At 41.1% G+C, this 18,083-nt stretch overlaps 1 protein-coding gene across 1 annotated transcript in view; it reads right to left on the minus strand.

The window, feature by feature from the left end:
* adarb1b (adenosine deaminase RNA specific B1b) overlaps nt 1-18,083 on the minus strand; it is a 175,323-nt gene that overhangs the window by 116,843 nt on the left and 40,397 nt on the right. The window contains exon 2 of the mRNA XM_045209930.1: nt 2,563-2,635. The gene's annotated coding sequence lies outside the window, so the exon portion shown is untranslated. The remainder of the gene's footprint in view (nt 1-2,562; nt 2,636-18,083) is intronic.

The raw sequence follows: 18,083 nt of genomic DNA on the forward strand, positions 1-18,083 counted from the left end.
AGGGCGCTGAAGGTTCGAGTTGCCAAACGTCAGCCTCGAAACCTTAATGACTTGGAGAAGATCTGCAAAGAGGTGAGGGACAAAATCCCTCCTGAGATGTGTGCAATCCTGGTGGCCAACTACAAGAAACATCTGACCTCTGTGATTGCCAACAAGGGTTTTGCCACCAAGTACTAAGTCATGTTTTGCAGAGGGGTCAAATATTTATTTCCCTCATTAAAATGCAAATCAATTTATAACATTTTTGACATGCGTATTTCTTATTCGGTCTCTCACTGTTCAAATAAACCTACCATTAAAATTATAAACTGATAATTTCTTTGTCAGTGGGAAAACGTACAAAATCAGCAGGGGATCAAATACTTTTTTCCCCTCACTGTATATCTGCAGAAATAAGACAGATCCTGTTTCTGTTGCCAGTTTGAGTGTTTGTTTAATAGCCTACTGATTCAGTGAGAACCAAGCCTCACGCAACCGCAAAATGTCAGCTAAAGCAATTTCACAAATTCAGTTTTTAATCTTTGCTATGCTGTAATAAAGGCTTTAAAAAAAGTGTTACAACAGACTCTCTGGTATTACTTATAATTTATTTAGTGTTGTTAACACCGTTCCAAACGAGCAGAAAAATTATATTGTAATCTAACAGCACCTTTTTGTCACACATAATATACACACAGCTCTCGCTCTTATACCCTCCTTTTTCTTGATCTCCTTCTTCTTATTGTTATTATTATTATTATTATGATCATCATTATAATAAGTAATGTCATTATCATTAGTAGGCTTCTTATAGTAGTAGCCTTGTATAACCACCATCGAGCTGTAGGCCTAAGAGCGCATCCTGTTTAGTCTTAATACCGTAACTTACTTAGGCCTATATTTCAATATATAGGCTACTGTATCAATCAATCAATCATTAATTCGTTCATGTCATCACACAGCATACGAGTCATTCATGCTTTGAAATGCAATCAAGCATTTTAGTTTTAAAATGAAATAACAAAGGGAGCTTTGGATAATTGGTCTATAAAATAAATAACACGCAATTCACGAATGAAGCAACTGTTAAGTTTAGTCTTTGCTGTAATAAAGACTTTATATATTTTTTTTGTTAGAACAGACTATATGGTACATTTATAATTTATTTAGTGTTGTTTACACTGTTCCAAATGGTCATAATTTTTATTTTAATCTAACAGCACCTGTTTGGCACAAAATACTCATGCAGCGCTTGCTCCTATACCCTCCTTTTTCTTGATCTCCAGTAGTTTCCACAACTAAGTTCTGACTGACCCTTTCCCTCCTGAGAAACCAGTAAACATCTCCCCATTTTTAGTTTCCTTTTCATGTCCTCCACATCCATTTTGCTGTCACGTGTTACGGTGTTCGGAGTTTGTTGTAACCAATTTATTGATGTGATTATGATAGGCTATAGGTCAAGCCCTATTGGTCACGTGCATGGAATGCATACATGTTTCACGTAAAGAGAGCAAGGGTTGAGGGAATAGGGGATGTTTTTCCTAAACAAATTAGGTATTTCGGTAACAGAACTTTTCAGACAGAGAAACAAGTAAGAAACTAAATGGCTGTAATTATGTTGCAACTTCAGCCCGGATAGTGCGATAAAGACTTGCTGTGCTGAGGTGCCTGTTCGGTGCAGCAGGCAGGAGAGAGAGACATTGTGCGCAAGTCACACAGGCACTCGCTGTCATTTTTTTTAACAAAGCATGGCCATCGGGCTCCCTCGAGTCATTTGTGTCTTAATTATTTTATCAAACAGTGCGCTTAAAGCATCAGACAAGCTCAGTGCATTTAGTTGATTTTATTCAAACACATATGGTGCATCTATATATGGAAAAATACATGTTTTAAAAATCCGACCAAGATATTTGTTTTGTCGGGGACAGCCCTAATGGACACCATTCATTATTAGTGTCAGGCATCGGTAACGCAACTCCTGTGTTGGCTATAGTGTTACCTTCACTAAGGCAGCCTTAGGAAGCCTTTGGGTAACCTAACACAGGGATATGATATTCATATTGTCTGCCTTTTTACATATTAATGGGTTTAATTGTTGAAGGGGCTGGGTCCTGTTGCCGAGTGAAAGAGAGATGATTGTGGGTCCTCTTGTTGCCAATGTCAAGCCATGTCACTCAAAGGCCTGGACAAAGCCTCACCAGCCCGGGTCTTATACTGAGCAAACCCTAGCAGTTACAGTCACACATTATTTAAAGATAGATATCATCTGCAGATTCTTCAAGTGATCAGCAAACTTAAAGTCATGTCTCTCAGGCACCAAGCTGGGTCAGGGTCGACTATCTGAGCAGTCAAAAAAATCAAAATCCCAAAATGTCTGAAGTCAAGAAGCCTTCACAGGGCAGCCTTGGAGCAGTCACAGCGAACTTCACCAATGAACAGTCCGACTAGTCTGAATTGTTTGTACAGTATTCAAGAATAGCAGTGTGCTGGAGTTGCTTTTTCATATGATGTCTATAGAGTTTTCCACCATGCACTTGGAGCTACGTAACGTGTGTGAAGTGAACTACACTCTGTTCAATTTACCGTGTCTCTGGGCAGTCAGCGGAGATCTTTGATGAAGCTTCAAGGTCCTACGAACAGGCGTCAGAGCTTATGCCTGCAAGAGAGAATATCAGTATGTGTATTATAATGACATTGTTCTTCCTGTAAAACAGAGATGTCAGCAAAGCTAGATAAAACAATACTGAGCCTTACAGGAAGTGTCTGAATTTCACAAACACCCATGCCAAGTGCAGAAGTATCCACTTGCCCAGATGCTCTGACCCCCACTCCAGCAGTGTGAAACGCAAGACCACCAACAACTAAAAGTTCAAGACACCCAAGGAGACTGGCAATAGGGGTCAGACAACCCCACTGACCGATTGCAATACATGATCCAATTACAGGAGCCACAAGGAGAAGTACCTGAAACAGGGGAGTGGTTGGAAACCAAGCAGGGACAAGATGGCTCTTTTTGACAAGGGCTACCTTAGCTATGAGTACATTGATACCTGGCATCTGAACAAATCACAATCAAGTTGGGACTTGATCTGAAAGCAACCTGTGTCGTAAGGCAGTGCCAGGGCAGGTGGCGAGATGGGCATAGGAGACGGGCTTCAGCATGCCAACCGGAATGTCAGTCTGTTATTTGGTACCCGATGATACAGGAGTGAAACCCTCTGTATTTTCAAGTATTGTGGTGGCACTGGGCAGTATCACGTTATGGCTATGCTTTTCACCAGAAGGGACTGTGGAGTTTGTCATGATCAAAATAAATATGAAAGGAACAAAGCCCAGGTAAAAAGTTACAGGAAAACCTGCCTCAATCTTCTGGATACCTAACCCTGGGATAGAGTTTTATTTTTCAGTGGGACAATTACACAAATGGTAATGCCAAAGACACACCAGAATGGCTTTCCAAGAGGTGTTGAGTGTTCCCGACGGGTACAGTCTCAGTCCTGACTTTAAATCTGCTTAAAAATCTGAGACAAGTTTGAATATTGCTGCCCATCAATGATTCCCAACCAAATTTACTGAGCTTGAGCAATTTTGACAAAAACAATTGATATATGTTGCCCTAAGAGTTGTGCAAAGTTGGTAAGGGGTTGGGGGTACTTTTTCTTTCACTTTGAAAATGTGGAGCAGGTTGTGTAGATCTGGATGAAAAAAATATAATGTAAAATGTGACAACTGTGAAAGAGGTGTGTAGACTTTCACTAGGCACTGTATTTGAGTAGATGGATTCATCTCAAAGTATGCAATATGTAATGGAAGTGGATGTAACAGTGACACAAAGGGAACGACAGGAACATTACCTCAGTACAGTGTTCATAAAATTCAAATGAATGTAAATACTGCTGCTTGCTAGCGCTCAGTTATGTAGCAACGACGGGGATTTAACTAAATTAAAAATGAATCTACGAGCGAAATTATTCCCATTTAGCAAGAAGTAAAAAAAAAAAAAAAGTGAGCTGTTCAGCCGACCAAACGAGGCTAGAGTGGGATGAGTGGTGCAGTCCATATGACAGCTGCACGGCAGCAGAGTCTAAGGCAGCCACTCTCCATCCACCACGTCTTATCACGGCCAGTGTGTGTGGAGGAGATGGAGAAGGGCATCAACATACCAGGCCCTCACCAAGGTGCTCTTCCTCTCCCTGTGCCCCATAATCACAGCAAAGACAGGGGATTTCTACAGGGAGAGGTCGCCTTCCTGCCTTAGCTCAGTTGGTAGAGCATGGCGTTTGCAACGCCAGGGTTGTGGGTTCGTTTCCTACGGGGGGCCAGTATGAAAAATATATATATATATATGTATGCACTCACTAACTGTAAGTCTCTCTGGATAAGAGCATCTGCTAAATGCCTAAAATGTAAAATGTTATCGGGGGAGTAATGCCAGCACAGCAGAAGATACTCCAGACCTTGACAACTTGATTTGATACCACAGGGATCTTCATCAGGCCATTCTGGTCATAAGATCATGGCGAGCTTGAAAGTTTGTCGATATCCTGTGGTTTGTCATGGGCCATTTTTGCATAATAAGGTTGTGACATTGGCATCCTCGTAAATCGCAACAACCCGACACGACATGGTATGACAGGTATCATGTCATTAATGGAAATGTAATTCAAGACATATTATAAATCACTGCATGGTTATAGTAATCCGTTATGAAGATTTAGGACGGGTTGTTTTATTTATGACATGGTTAGTGCAGCCCTGCCCCGGATGTCTTTGCTTCATAACTCCATTCATAATAACAGAGGGAAAAGAGGAGGGAATGCTATAGAGGTTGGCAAATACATAGGATGACATCATCCTGGCTTAAAAACACATTCTAGAAATAGAGCAGCATATCCTGTCATTCACCGAGACCAGGGAACTAGTGACGCTACAGTTAAATTAAGCAACTCCCCAGACACATCACACATTATCACATCCACAAGCTAGAACATATGCAAGAGAGGGACTGTGAGGTTAAACATTTATAGGTAGGCCCAGTGTATCCCCTAGGATTTCTTTCAGCAGTGGTGGCAATTGTAGTGGGGGGTGCATTGCTACCAGCATTAGTGCAATGACATGCTAGCTGTTCCCATAGACTTCCGGTCATTGAGCCAACGACTATCCATTTAAAAGTGCGTCCCAGAAGAAATATATATTTAAAAGAATATGTACAATTTATTTAACGGTGGCAACAATTTAGCAGCGGTGGGGAAACACTGGGTAGGCCTATACAACATGTATCCAAGCTACTGTAATTGGCCACATTTATCGGAATAAAAATTCATGAAACCAATCATTTTTGATGAATGGCCCAGTTCGACTTGATGCATAATAGCCATTAGAGAAAAGCCTGGCCAAGTCATAATCCATCCATTGGGACAAAGGCAAGAGGAAATTGAGAAATGACTGACACAATGTTCTTATTTTCTGACTCAATGCGGCAGAGAGCAGCTTTGTAATCACTTCATTTTTCACGTCTCTGCCCCTTCTCTGGGAAATGTCGATGGCCGCTCTAGAGCCCAGTGCACAAAAAAGGGCCAGACAAAAGAGAAACAAGGGCTTGGCAGCCAGGCGGAAGCATCCATTACAACGGCTCGAGTTCCAGGTCTGTTTTGTCAAAGGCGGCTGACAAAAGAGCGGGTTCGAGAGGGGAAGGGGTGAGAGGAGCTTGTTGAATAGGGGTCGTCTGTGGGTGATACCTGTGACGGGGTATTCCTGTCTAGTAAAGAGGGGGCTTGTCGAAGGCATAAAGGCATCCAATGAAGATGTTACAGGGAGGGGGGATTAAAGAATGGAGAAACTCTTTAGAATGAGGTGCATTCTGACACCTGAGGTCAACAATGGCAACAACACTTAGTGACAGTGAAGAATCTCCCACAGACTAGAGACGGTTAGCCTGTTCTGTAGCCTGGGCGACAATTCATTTCTGATTGACAAGTTGGTATTTTCTTAACAAGGCAACAATGTAGTGTTGTTAAATACAGAACCAGACCGGTAACCAGGCTAGCTATCTTGTTACACGGGAGCAAAGGCTAAATTCCACCCTGTTGCAGTCAGAGGGAGAGACTGCTGCCAACATCTCAACTGACTGACAGGCAATCATGTCCGCCATTAGACCTGCCTAATTCTCACATTAACCATTGTTTTGTATTTAATAGACCAAATTACATATTCTGTTAAATGTTCTTGCAATTTGTAGTCTGACATTTCAGATTTACATATGATCATTTTTCATAAAGTAGTTTAGATGTAGTTTAACTTCTTCCAGTGTGAAGTAATTGGTAGCTTGGTAAACTATATTTTCAGAGTAGCTTCCCCAACACTGCAGCTATGACAGGACACCTTGATTAAAATAAAATATATTTTCAAATCAAATTTTATTTGTCACATGCGCCGAATACAAGTGTAGACTTTACCATGAAATGCTTACTTATGAGCCCTTTCCCAATAATGCATTTAAAAAGTAAGAAAATTAACAACAAAATAAAATAGCAACACAATAAAATAATAATAAAACAACAATAACGACGCTATATACAGGTTATATACAAGGAGTACCGGTACCGAGTCAGCGTACTGGGGTACAAGGTAGTTGGGGGTATTTAGGTTTTTGTTAATGAGCTACAGTAAGTGAATTTACACCGTATTACAGTATTACGGTAACGGAATTACATCATGGGTTCCTGAGCTGTACTACACAGAAATGCATAATTATGAATACGAATGTCATTCTCTTCATGGTGATGTATCCTGAATAGGTACACAAAAGGTAGAAATATGCAATATCATACTTTGCATATATGGGTACTATTCTACACATTGGCTATTACCTACACACTGGCTCTAATGAGCTCCACCCCCAAACAAGACCAAATTTGGTTGGTCTGGACCTGACCAACTCTGAACCAATCATAGAGTGACATGTAATCATCTATGTTTTACAAGTTTCAAAATCACAGTCCAGCACAGTATACTAGATTCCAGCACAGCACATCACAGTAGAGTAGAGTTCAGTACAGTAAAGTATAGTTCAGTACATTATACTGTACTCTAGTGTGCTCTACTGTACTGATCTATACTCTACTTTTCTTTACTGTACTCTACTGGGATTCACTGTACTGTACTTTATTGTGCTGTCCAAACTTGTGAAAGATAGACGTCTATGATTGGTTCAGATTTGGTCCGCCAATAATGGACGTCTATGTTTGGGCCAAATCAAGGCTGAACCGGACCAAAAATCAACGTCTGCGGATGCTGGTTACAGTAAATGGAAAGAGAGGGGACTCATTGGTAGGTGTCAGTAAGAGCCGGGAGAGGTAATATTAACTGGAGAGAGAGAAAAGAGAGGCAGAGAGGCAGAGAGGCAGAGGGAGGGGTTGTTCAGATTGTTTTCACACTCTCTTTGACCACCAGATGACAGAAAGAGAAAGAAAACAGTAATGCGCTAACCATAACAGTATGCCAGTGGAAGGGACTAGCAGTAGAGAGACAGTAGCATGTGACCCAACTGTGGTTTGTGACTACTATGATTTCTTACTGTAGCCAATTCAATTGCCAATTCAATTCAGTTACCGATTTGGTAACAGAATTACGAGTTTTAATCGCTACATAATTTATAAACAAAAATGTATAGCAGTAAAAACACTAACTAATTGGTAGGTCTACCTATACTTGTTAGTTCTGTGAACTTTCATTGTCCCCCCTCCTCATGAGGGAGAGAAATTAGAAAAAAACTTAAAGATATGTGGGTTTTTGGTAACAGAATTACAAGGCACAAGGCAATGTTTCTTAAACTTACAGAAGGAAAATAATTTCTCCAAAACTAAATATACAGTGCCTTCGGAAAGTATTCAGATCCCTTGACTTTTTCCACATTTTGTTATGTTACAGCCTTATTCTAAAATTGATTAAATTATTTTTAGACATTTCTGCTAACAAAAATAATCATTTAAAAAACGTAAATATCACATTTACATAAGTATTCAAACCCTTTCTCAAAGCCATTACTTATGCCTAACTTTTAAGATGGAAAATTGTTAAAAAATTAACTTCACATGTAGTGCTCATGGGTCCTTTAAAGGAAATGACGATAACTAAAGCCTCCAAGTCCATTGTGGGAAGCCAAACGGTGATAGCCGAAGACTGGAAGCAGACAGTTTGGAGTGTAATGTTCAGACACAAATTGCTTCGATTGTAAAGCATTGTGAAATTTGCACATTTCCCAACTGCTTGGTTTGAGAAGTATGCAGTGACAAGGGGTGTTCAAGTGCCAAGTGTAGTTGTTAGTGGAGCGGGAGACTGATCAGAACAGTTTTGACACGAAGATGTAATTAACCCCTTTCCTGCCAAAACTTTAGTCTGCCAAAACTTTAGGCCGGATTCCCGTCGCTGGATTTTCCCTACGACTCAGACAAACCCTATTAAAATTCTCTTACTTTCTTGCGATGATACGGTTAGTGCAAAGTACACCGGAAATGACCACTCAATTTGCTCATCCTCCGGCCATGAAAGAATCCCATATACATTAGCCAAAACCAAAAGATTGATTATCTTCTTGCATGTGGCTTCATCTCCTTGGGCCATGGGCCAGGGGGTACTTTAATAAGCAGACTCTCTATAGCCTTGTCAAGCAGACACAGTTAAGACATCACAGGTCTAATGAGCGTAGAGCCGCAGTGCTGGACTACAGACTGCAGTAACCTGCATATGCTAAAGCCAAGAAGCCAGCACTGCTCCATTGTTCATATGGACAGTATAAAAAAGGCTGTTATAGCCCTGCAAAGCAGCAAAAGTGCTGGAGAGACAACACTAGTAATTAGTTGCTTCAATTGCTGCAAAGAGAACTGGACAGCAACCAACCACAATAATGTAACTGACCAATTTCAAACCCAGTTGGGCAGCACTCTGCACTAAAAGTCAACTGTATATACCGCTAGACTGAAAAGCTAGCGTCAATGTTTATACTACAACTGCAAATAAACTGAATGGGGCATATAAAGGCTGCACACTGTCAATCTCACCCAATGAAAGTGCTCTACTCCCCACATCAAAGAGCTCCTATTGGCTTAGTAGTGGAAATGACTGACAGTGTGTGATAATCCCACCCGCAGGGTTCTAAGGACACCCGTCTCCCATCACTACCATCATTATCTCTCAAACAGACCCAACACAATTCATTATTAATGACTAGCCAGGGCCTACACAAGCTGAGGCTCTCACTCATTCAAAGAGGGCTGGGAAACGGGTGGAAAGGCCAAGGAGGAAAAGGGCGAAGAAGAGCAAGAGCATAGGCATCGCTAGAACAGTGAATGAACACAACACTGGTTATGTCCCAACAAGAAAAAAGTAAATAAAAAGGAAAGTTAAATCGACAAGACAAGCCAGGGTTAGGTTGAATTCCATATTGTATTCAGGAGATTACTATACATTTGAATGCAGGAACATGTAGGATGCAGGAAAATGCAGGAATGTAATTTATAACACAATGAAGATTTTTCAATTAGGCCTATTATATTGGAATTTCAACCTGTATACATTTTGTATTCTAGTGGGAGTCTATTAATGTGGGAGACAATTCTTGTGGGAGGCTTTCTTCAATCATGTTTATCTCTGCCATAGTAGGATTTGCACTGTCAGTAAAATGCGGGTGGATGAGAAATATTCCTAATAGAAAGCTGCTTCAAATCAATAACCTGCTAACTAGCAAGAGACCTGAATTCCCTGAGCCAAGAGAGCTACCTCGAGATCACTTTGAAGAAATATGAATAAAGCTGGCATATTTCTGGGGCTCAAACTGATTGGCTAGATGATGGTGATTGATGGTCTATGATAATCATTTCATGCTTCAGTGGTTGAAGCTTCATGTGATGCTTGATGTTTAATAGAGCGTCGCTGGTGCTAAATCCTCTCTTGTGTAGTCTCCATTTTGGAAGAGAACCGAGTTGCAGCCTCATGGTCCTAAGTGATGGTGATGGAGGCCTCACACCTGCTAAATTACCAGGAGCCAATAACGGAGCAGAAGGAGAGAACAGGAACTTCAATCATAGGACTTCTGAACACAGGACTACATTGCCATTATCTGAGCACATACTGACACTTGGGCCTTTACCATAGGATACAAAGTTGTATTTTTATATTTTATTCAAACTAAGTGTGATTTGTTATCTCAAAAAGTATGGAGCATATTAAACCAGAACACTAGGCCTTGTCAAGACACAGGAGGGGTGCAAAGAAAGGACATCTCATTTGCTTATTTTTGATTGGTGGGAATTATTAAAAACATCCAGGAGGGACAAGCAGATGGAGAGGTAATTAGCTGTGTGTGTGTGTGTGTGTGTGTGTGTACTGACTACTAATTTCCCTCTAATTTCACCTTCTCTCCTCCCCTTCCCTATTTCTATCTCTATCATACATAACCTTATCTGACACCTCTGTTGATAGGCATGTGCACACTGCCAGCAACCAGGAGCATGAACACAAAAGTCCCAACCCATCCCAGCCACCCCTTTGAGAGTGGGTGGGGGAGGGTTTTCACTGCAACACCAAGCCCAACATAGGCCGGAATACGAGAGGATTGCATATTGTCGATCTGTAACATTAATTTTGCATAACCAGAATTTAATAAAACCTTAATTCATAATGAAGAACAGAGCCTCCGTATGATAACCTCAGAGACCAAAACAGACAACCATTTTTAAGCTAGCAAATGACTGGTGGCAATGCAAAGAGGAGATTCTACCATGTATTTTCTGTGTGTGGAACCCAATAACCTAAAACACAATACCAAATATACACTGGAATTGCTTACCAAGACGACATTAAATGTTCCTGAGTGGCCTAGTTACAGTTTGGACTTAAATCGGCTTGAAAATCTATGCCAAGACTTGAAAATGGCTGTCTAGCAATGATCAACAACCAACTGGACAGAGCTTGAAGAATTTTAAAAATAATAATGCAAATATTGTACAATCCAGGTGTGCAAAGCTTTTAGAGACATACCCAGAAAGACAGCTGTAATCGTTGCCAAAGGTGATTCTAAGTGTATTGACTCAGGGGGTTGAATACATATCTAATCAAGATATATTAGTGTTTTATTTTTCATAACTGTTTTACAAATGTTCAAATTTTTCTTCCACTTTGACAGAGTATTTTGTGAAGATCGTTGACAAAAAATGTATGTACTGTTCAAACGTATCAACCAAGGGATAATGAGGATGATGATGAATAACTTGAAGATGATGGAGAATAAGTCAAATCGCAATTATAGATGAAATTAGAACAGTCAAGCATAATATTATGATCAAACATAATAGTCACAGTTTACATAAAAATTCTCATATATGAAGATTAGCATTACAGTCAAATCAAAGACGCTGATACTGGTGATATTTTGTATTAAAAAATCTAAGTGATGATAACGATGAAAGGATAACATGATACTGTTGTGTAATCCTTTAAATCATTCACTTTGATTTGTGATACTGATGACAATAGCCATGATACTGATGATGCAACAGACTGTGTGAGCTGATGACATTCAAACTCGATTTTGAAAATCCACACTTCAGAGAACTGTCATTTTCATTCTCCCACCATCATGTTGTTTCATCTCACTCTTTCTCTCTCTCACGCACATAGATGGAAATCCTTGGCGTGAGGACACCACCATAAATCAACAATAAAGGCCTCTTCCTGGAGAGTTGTGTTTCATGTCATCTTTTGGCAGTGAATCACAAGGCCTAACAAGCCCATGCAGGTGCAACTCAGGCTCAATCCCAATACCCCCCCCCTTAGACCTCCCGCTCTGTTTTGCGCAATCCCACGAGCCCCATCGAGTCAGAGTGGTATTCCAATTTAACTTTGAGCCAGGCGTAGTGCCTTTTCAGCCCTTTAGTTGGCCCTCCAAACGAAGCAAATCGAGATGCAGACTTTCTATCGAGTGGTTCTCAAAAGTTGGAGAGTTGCTTCAGGGAAGATGGCTGACAAAAATAATAAGATGGAAGCAAATGTAAGTAATTATAACTTCATAATGAATCATGCAAAAGTTAAGAGGAATATTTTAGTTAATGTAGAGACAAATGATTATGCATATTTTTTGTCATAGTTAATTTAAGAAAATTAAATACATTTAGCTTGCAATATGGGCGTTTTACATTTGTATGAATTGTAATTTGTGTCGTTTAATGTTTTACGGAATCCTGAGCAAACCAGTCTGTCATCTAGTAAAACCCAATTGATGAAAATAATATAGCTAAAGCATTTACTGCAAATTCTAAGCTTGCCTTGCTGTTCATAAAATATCTAAGTCAATAATTTGTATAATTAGGGGGTGCTTATCTAGTCCTGCTTCACTGTATGAAGTGAGCAATTAGGGTTTATTCCCTTGCTCAAGGGCAGAACGACAGACTTTACCTAGTCGGCTCGGGATTTGATCCAGCAACCTTTTGGTTACTGGCCCAACGCTCCTAACCACCAGGCTACCTGCCGCCCCTGCAACAAAATAACAGTGGAGAGTGGAGAACAAAAGAGAAGATGAGATAACGGTAGAGTAGAACAAGTCAATGAGAGGGTGGCTCAGAAAAAAAAGAGAAGAGAAAGATATGTGATGGAGACATGGGGAAATGGGAAAAGAGGCGAAGGAGAGAGAGATGAGTCGGAACGCAGCGTGCCACTGCAGAGGATATCAGTGCTTGTGTAATGCATTCAACTTGTCCCACCAATCAGAGCCTATTTCCTGCCGGGGACAGAGGCTGCTGCAGCACAGCTCTAGTGGAAGTGGCCAGGGGAGAGAGTCATTGACAACACAAGCAACCCACAGAGAGAGAGGTGGAAAAGAGAGTGGGAGCTAGAGAGAGAGAGAGGTGGAAAAGAGAGTGGGAGCTAGAGAGAGAGAGAGGTGGAAAGAGAGAGAGAGAGAGAGAGAGAGAGAGAGAGAGAGAGAGAGAGAGAGAGAGAGAGAGAGAAAGAAAGAAATGGAGCGCAAGGAAGAGAAAGAGAGATCAAGAGACAGAGAAATATGACCCTCACAGATGTAACGTCCCAAACTCCCCACACAAACATAAAAACACACACCCCAGGCTGTTCCTTCTGCCTCGTCAGAATAATGTGCTGTGTGTGTTTGTGTTCATGTGTGTGTGCCAGCATAGTAGGGAGCACCAGAGGCAGAGGTTCCCTCTCAAAGTGTGTGTGTCCACCCAGGGAGAGACCATTCCCCAGCAGGGTCAGTGAGAACCAAGCATCATGACATCCACTCACATTCACTGACCTACTATTCGCAGTGTCCCTCTGTCTGTACGTGCGCATTTTGTGTGTGTTTTGGACTCAATGGTTCATAGGTCTGTATAGGGTCCATACAACTCTAAAATGTGCATGCTTGAAGAAATGTTTTAGTGTGGATCCAAAAAAGTAAACATTAGGTGTCAGTCCCTACACCCAAACGAGGGCACTGCGTTCATCCACCTCTGGCCTGCTGGCTCCCCTACCTCTGCGGAAGCATAGTTCCCGCTCAGCCCAGTCAAAACTGTTCGCTGCTCTGGCACCCCAATGGTGGAACAAGCTTTCTCATGACGCCAGGACAGCGGAGTCACTCACCACCTTCCAGAGACATTTGAAACCCCACCTCCTTAAGGAATACCTGGGATAGGATAAAGTAATCCTTCTACCCCCCCCAAAAAACAACATAAAAAAAAAAAAACATTGTAAAGTGCTTATCCCACTGGCTATAAGGTGAATGCACCTATTTGTAAGTCGCTCTGGATAAGTAAATGTAATGTAAATGTTGTGTGGGGTCATTATGAGACTATGAGCATATCGCATGCGAGTGTGATTGTGTCCGTTTTAGATAGCGTGACTCTGCATCTTTCTAGGACACCCTTTGTTACTGCTCCACGCACTTGGCTGAGGCAGAACTTGCTTTATAATAGACTTCACTTCATTTTGCTTCTGTTCAAGCCCTCCAACCCAGTTCCACTTGTTTAACTCAGCCAAACCCATCAATCAAGTTGTCCATCAAATAGTCAAGAACTGTTTAAAAAGCCCCATCTGCTCCTTTGGCCAGGAACATTATCTTTTAGACGTCAATACAGCCGCATTGATCGCTATAAAAACGTGGAATTAAATATTGATCTACTACCCCTGTCTCGCAGCATCTTAACAATCCTCAAAATGCCTTTTGGTCACTTGTCTGTCTGGGGTAAACGTGACCGCTCTAATAGACTCTCAGGTGGCTGTGGAGTGGGCAGTCATGGTAGCAGTGCTTTGTGACTAGACACAGACCTCTCACTGTTACCTCATCATATAGTAAATACTAGTTACTTTACCATTTACTAAATAGAATGTGAGGTCTTTGCAAAATCTCCTAGAATAATGTTTGTCAATATAACCTGGTCCTGAAGAGCTAGAACAGGGGGTGCAGGTTTTTGGGGGACACAGAAAAGGCATGAGGCAGAAAAAGAGCAAGCATGAGTGACCAAGAGAGGAGAGGAGATAAAGAGAAGAAAACTTGTACTGGAATACCTTAACATAGATGTATCTGCATATGTGTATGCGTGCACGTGTAGACACAGGGAAATCCTTCTCTCAAAGCGAGTGTAATGCGGTGGCTGACCATTCCTGAGGTGTCTGCATTTTTCCCCCTCCTTCTCCATTTCATGGGCCTCCCTCTTAATCTTCCCCAGGCCGTCTACCTCCTCCCTCACTCATAAAAGAAGGAAGGCAGCTGAGAGGACACACTTAGCCATTCATCCACATCCATTCATTCAGTCGGAGGAGAAAGAAACCCCTGTCCGGTGCTCTCTATCAAAGCCTATCACAGTGCAGTGTGTATTCTTCACTAGTTGATATGCAGCGTTGACGTCAGAATATAAAGGGGCCATTGTACAGTACAATAACCAGGCAGAAATTAGGTAATAGTCCAGCTACACTCCAAGCCATTCGGAAGGTGAATTAAAATTACATTTGAGTAGAGGGGCTCTTCACGTGAATGTTGGAGATTCCGTTTCAATTAATGTATTCAACTGTCAGTGATCAAGCGATGAACTGGGTTTATGTGTCTGTATTTCTGTTCGCATTTCATTAACCCTCAAAACCTTATATGTCGAGTGATTCTCATAACACATTCACTCTCTCATACAAACAAAGGCACTGTATATACTATTTAATAAAAATGGATAAAATCATAAATTGAACTTTGAAAGCAGGGAATTTGCTTTGAATTGACTCCAACCTTGTTGCAATAATGAAACAGAATTGACCCCTACCCTTTTGCAATAATAAAACCGACTTGACCCCCACACTGTTGCAATTTTAAAACCAAGGCTTTGCAAATATCAGAATAACTCAAATAAATTTGAGGAGAAATATTGGCCTATATGGAATATTTCAGATGGGAAAACAGATCAATTTGACACCCACTTGCTACTCTGTTCATTCAAAAAACCTTTCAGGCCATGTTCATTTTTCACAATTTGCAATAAATCAATTTCGATTGATAGTGTGTACGTCACATACTGTACATACAGTAAGCCTGTGTGTGCGCGGGCGTGCATACACTTCACTAGCAAACAAATCTTGCATGGAGATTAAAGGGCGGCTCCTCACATCTCTGACCTAGAATGATTAGCAATGGCTTAAGCAGATTTTTTTATCACGTGTGACTGATCAAAACAGTATTGTGTCGAGAGGAAACCAGGTCTCCTTTTAATACAGAGAGAGAGCGAGAGAATGAGACCCAAGCATAGCAACCCCCTCTGACCATGGAGCATAAGAGAGCCAAGGAGCGAGGGAGCAAAAGAATAACAAAAGAGAGAGAGAGAAAGCCAAGCATGGCTACCCCTTGCCAAGTACCTCAACTCTTCCACGGAGTTGAGCGCAGATTCGTTTTTGAAATGAACCTACGACTACTTCAAGTTGTTATGCGTTGATATTTAAATCCTTAAACCCTTACTGTGTACCAGGATTACTGTTAGCAGGTAATTTTCGGCTTTTGGCAGTTATTTATTTTTTTTACGCCTAAAAATTAACTTGACCTGGGCCAATTATACGGGAGAAAAGCAAATCCCATTGCGAAATAATGCATTTTAGCCTCATTGATTGAAATACCAGTCGATGTAGCGCGAGAGTTGCCGATACAGCTCAAACAGCTGTTTGTTGCTGCTGGAGTGAAACATGTGCTTTAATAAGCCCAATCATGGCGCAACAATTCTAAAAGCAATAGCGTGTAAAAAATGAAATATATAATAACAATGGCCACGATTAAAATGAGCAACAATTTATTTTCTCAACTGGTAATTGAAGAGTGCTTCCCATTCACCATTCAAGTGCATGAGCAACTAGGCAGGCTTCAGCGTGTCACACACCACTTTGCAATGAGCTGGAGGCAGTATGCATTTTGAAAACATACAGTAGCCACCCTTTGCGTTGATGACAGCTTTGCACACTCTTGGCATTCTCTCAACCAGCTTCAAGAGGAATGCTTTTCCAACAGTCTTGAGGGAGTATGCTGAGCACTTGTTGGCTGTTTTTCCTTCACTCTGCGGTCCAACCCATCCCAAACAATTTCAATTGGGTTGAGGTCGGGTGATTCTGGAGGCCAGGTCATTGATGCAGCACTCAATCACTCTCCTTCTTGGTCAAATAGCCCTTTACACAGCCTGGAGGTGTGTTTTGGGTCATTGTCCTGTTGAAAAACAAATGATGGGATGGCGTATCGCTGCAGAATGCTGTGGTAGCCATGCTGGTTAAGTGTGCCTTGAATTCTAAATAAATCACAGTGTCACCAGCAAAGCACCCCCACACCTCCTCCTCCTCCATGCTTCACGGTGGGAACCACATATGCGGAGATCATCCGTTCACCTACTCTGCGTTCCACAAAGACACGGCGGTTGGAACCAAAAATCTCAAATTTGGACTCCAGACCAAAGGACAAATTTCCACCGGTGTCATGTCCATTTCTCGTGTTTCTTGGCCCAAGCAAGTCTCTTCTTATTATTGGTGTCCTTTAGTAGTGGTTTCTTTGCAGCAATTCGACCATGAAGGCATGATTCACGCAGTCTCCTCTGAACAGTTGATGTTGAGATTTGTGTTACTTGAACTCTGTGAAGCATTTATTTGGGCTGCAATCTGAGGTGAGTTAACTGTAATGAACGTATCCTCTGCAGCAGAGGTAACTCTGGGTCTTCCTTTCCTGTGGCGGTCCTCATGAGAGCCAGTCTCATCATAGCACTTGATGGTTTTTGCGACTGCACTTGAAGAAACTTTCAAAGTTCTTGACATTTTCTAGATTGACTGACCTTCATGTCGTAAAGTAATGATGCACTGTCATTTCTCTTTGCTTATTTGAGCTGTTCTTGCCATAAAATGGACCAAATAGGGCTATCTTCTGTATACCACCCCTACCTTGTCACAACACAAACGATTAGCTCAAACGCATTAAGGAAGAAATTCCACAAATTAATTTTTTAACAAGGCACACCTGTTAATTGAAATGCATTCCAGGTGACTACCTCATGAAGCTGGTTGAGAGAATGCCAAGAGTGTGCAAAGCTGTCATCAGGGCAAAGGGTGGCTATTTGAAGAACCTCAAATATAAAATATGTTTTGATTTGTTTAACAAATGTTTTGGTTACTACATGATTCCATAGTTTTGATGTCTTCACATATTATTATTATATTATTATTCTACAATGTATAAAATAGTAAAAATAAAGAAAAACCCTGGAATGAGTAGGTGTGTCCAAACTTTTGACTGGTACTGTATACTTAATTGTTCGAAACCCAAATGTTTTACTACATATTATGAGACAGGTCTTACCTTGCTTCAAAGTAGCTTTTTACTAAAACGTTAATCAAATACAACCACCGACGGTTTCCTTGTTGAGATTCAATTGGCACATGCGCATTGACTTGCTATTTTAGAGCAACAGCAATGAGGAAACAGTCGGTGGTTGTATTTGATTTAATGTTTTATTAAAAAGTATCGATTTCAGAAAACAAAGAAAGGCACGCAACAGAGGACAAACATAAGTACACAGTAAGGGTTTAAGAATTTACACTTTTGAAGTATCGAC

The sequence above is a fragment of the Coregonus clupeaformis genome, chromosome 4 (assembly GCF_020615455.1).
Source record: "Coregonus clupeaformis isolate EN_2021a chromosome 4, ASM2061545v1, whole genome shotgun sequence".
Classification (NCBI taxonomy): Eukaryota; Metazoa; Chordata; class Actinopteri; order Salmoniformes; family Salmonidae; genus Coregonus; species Coregonus clupeaformis.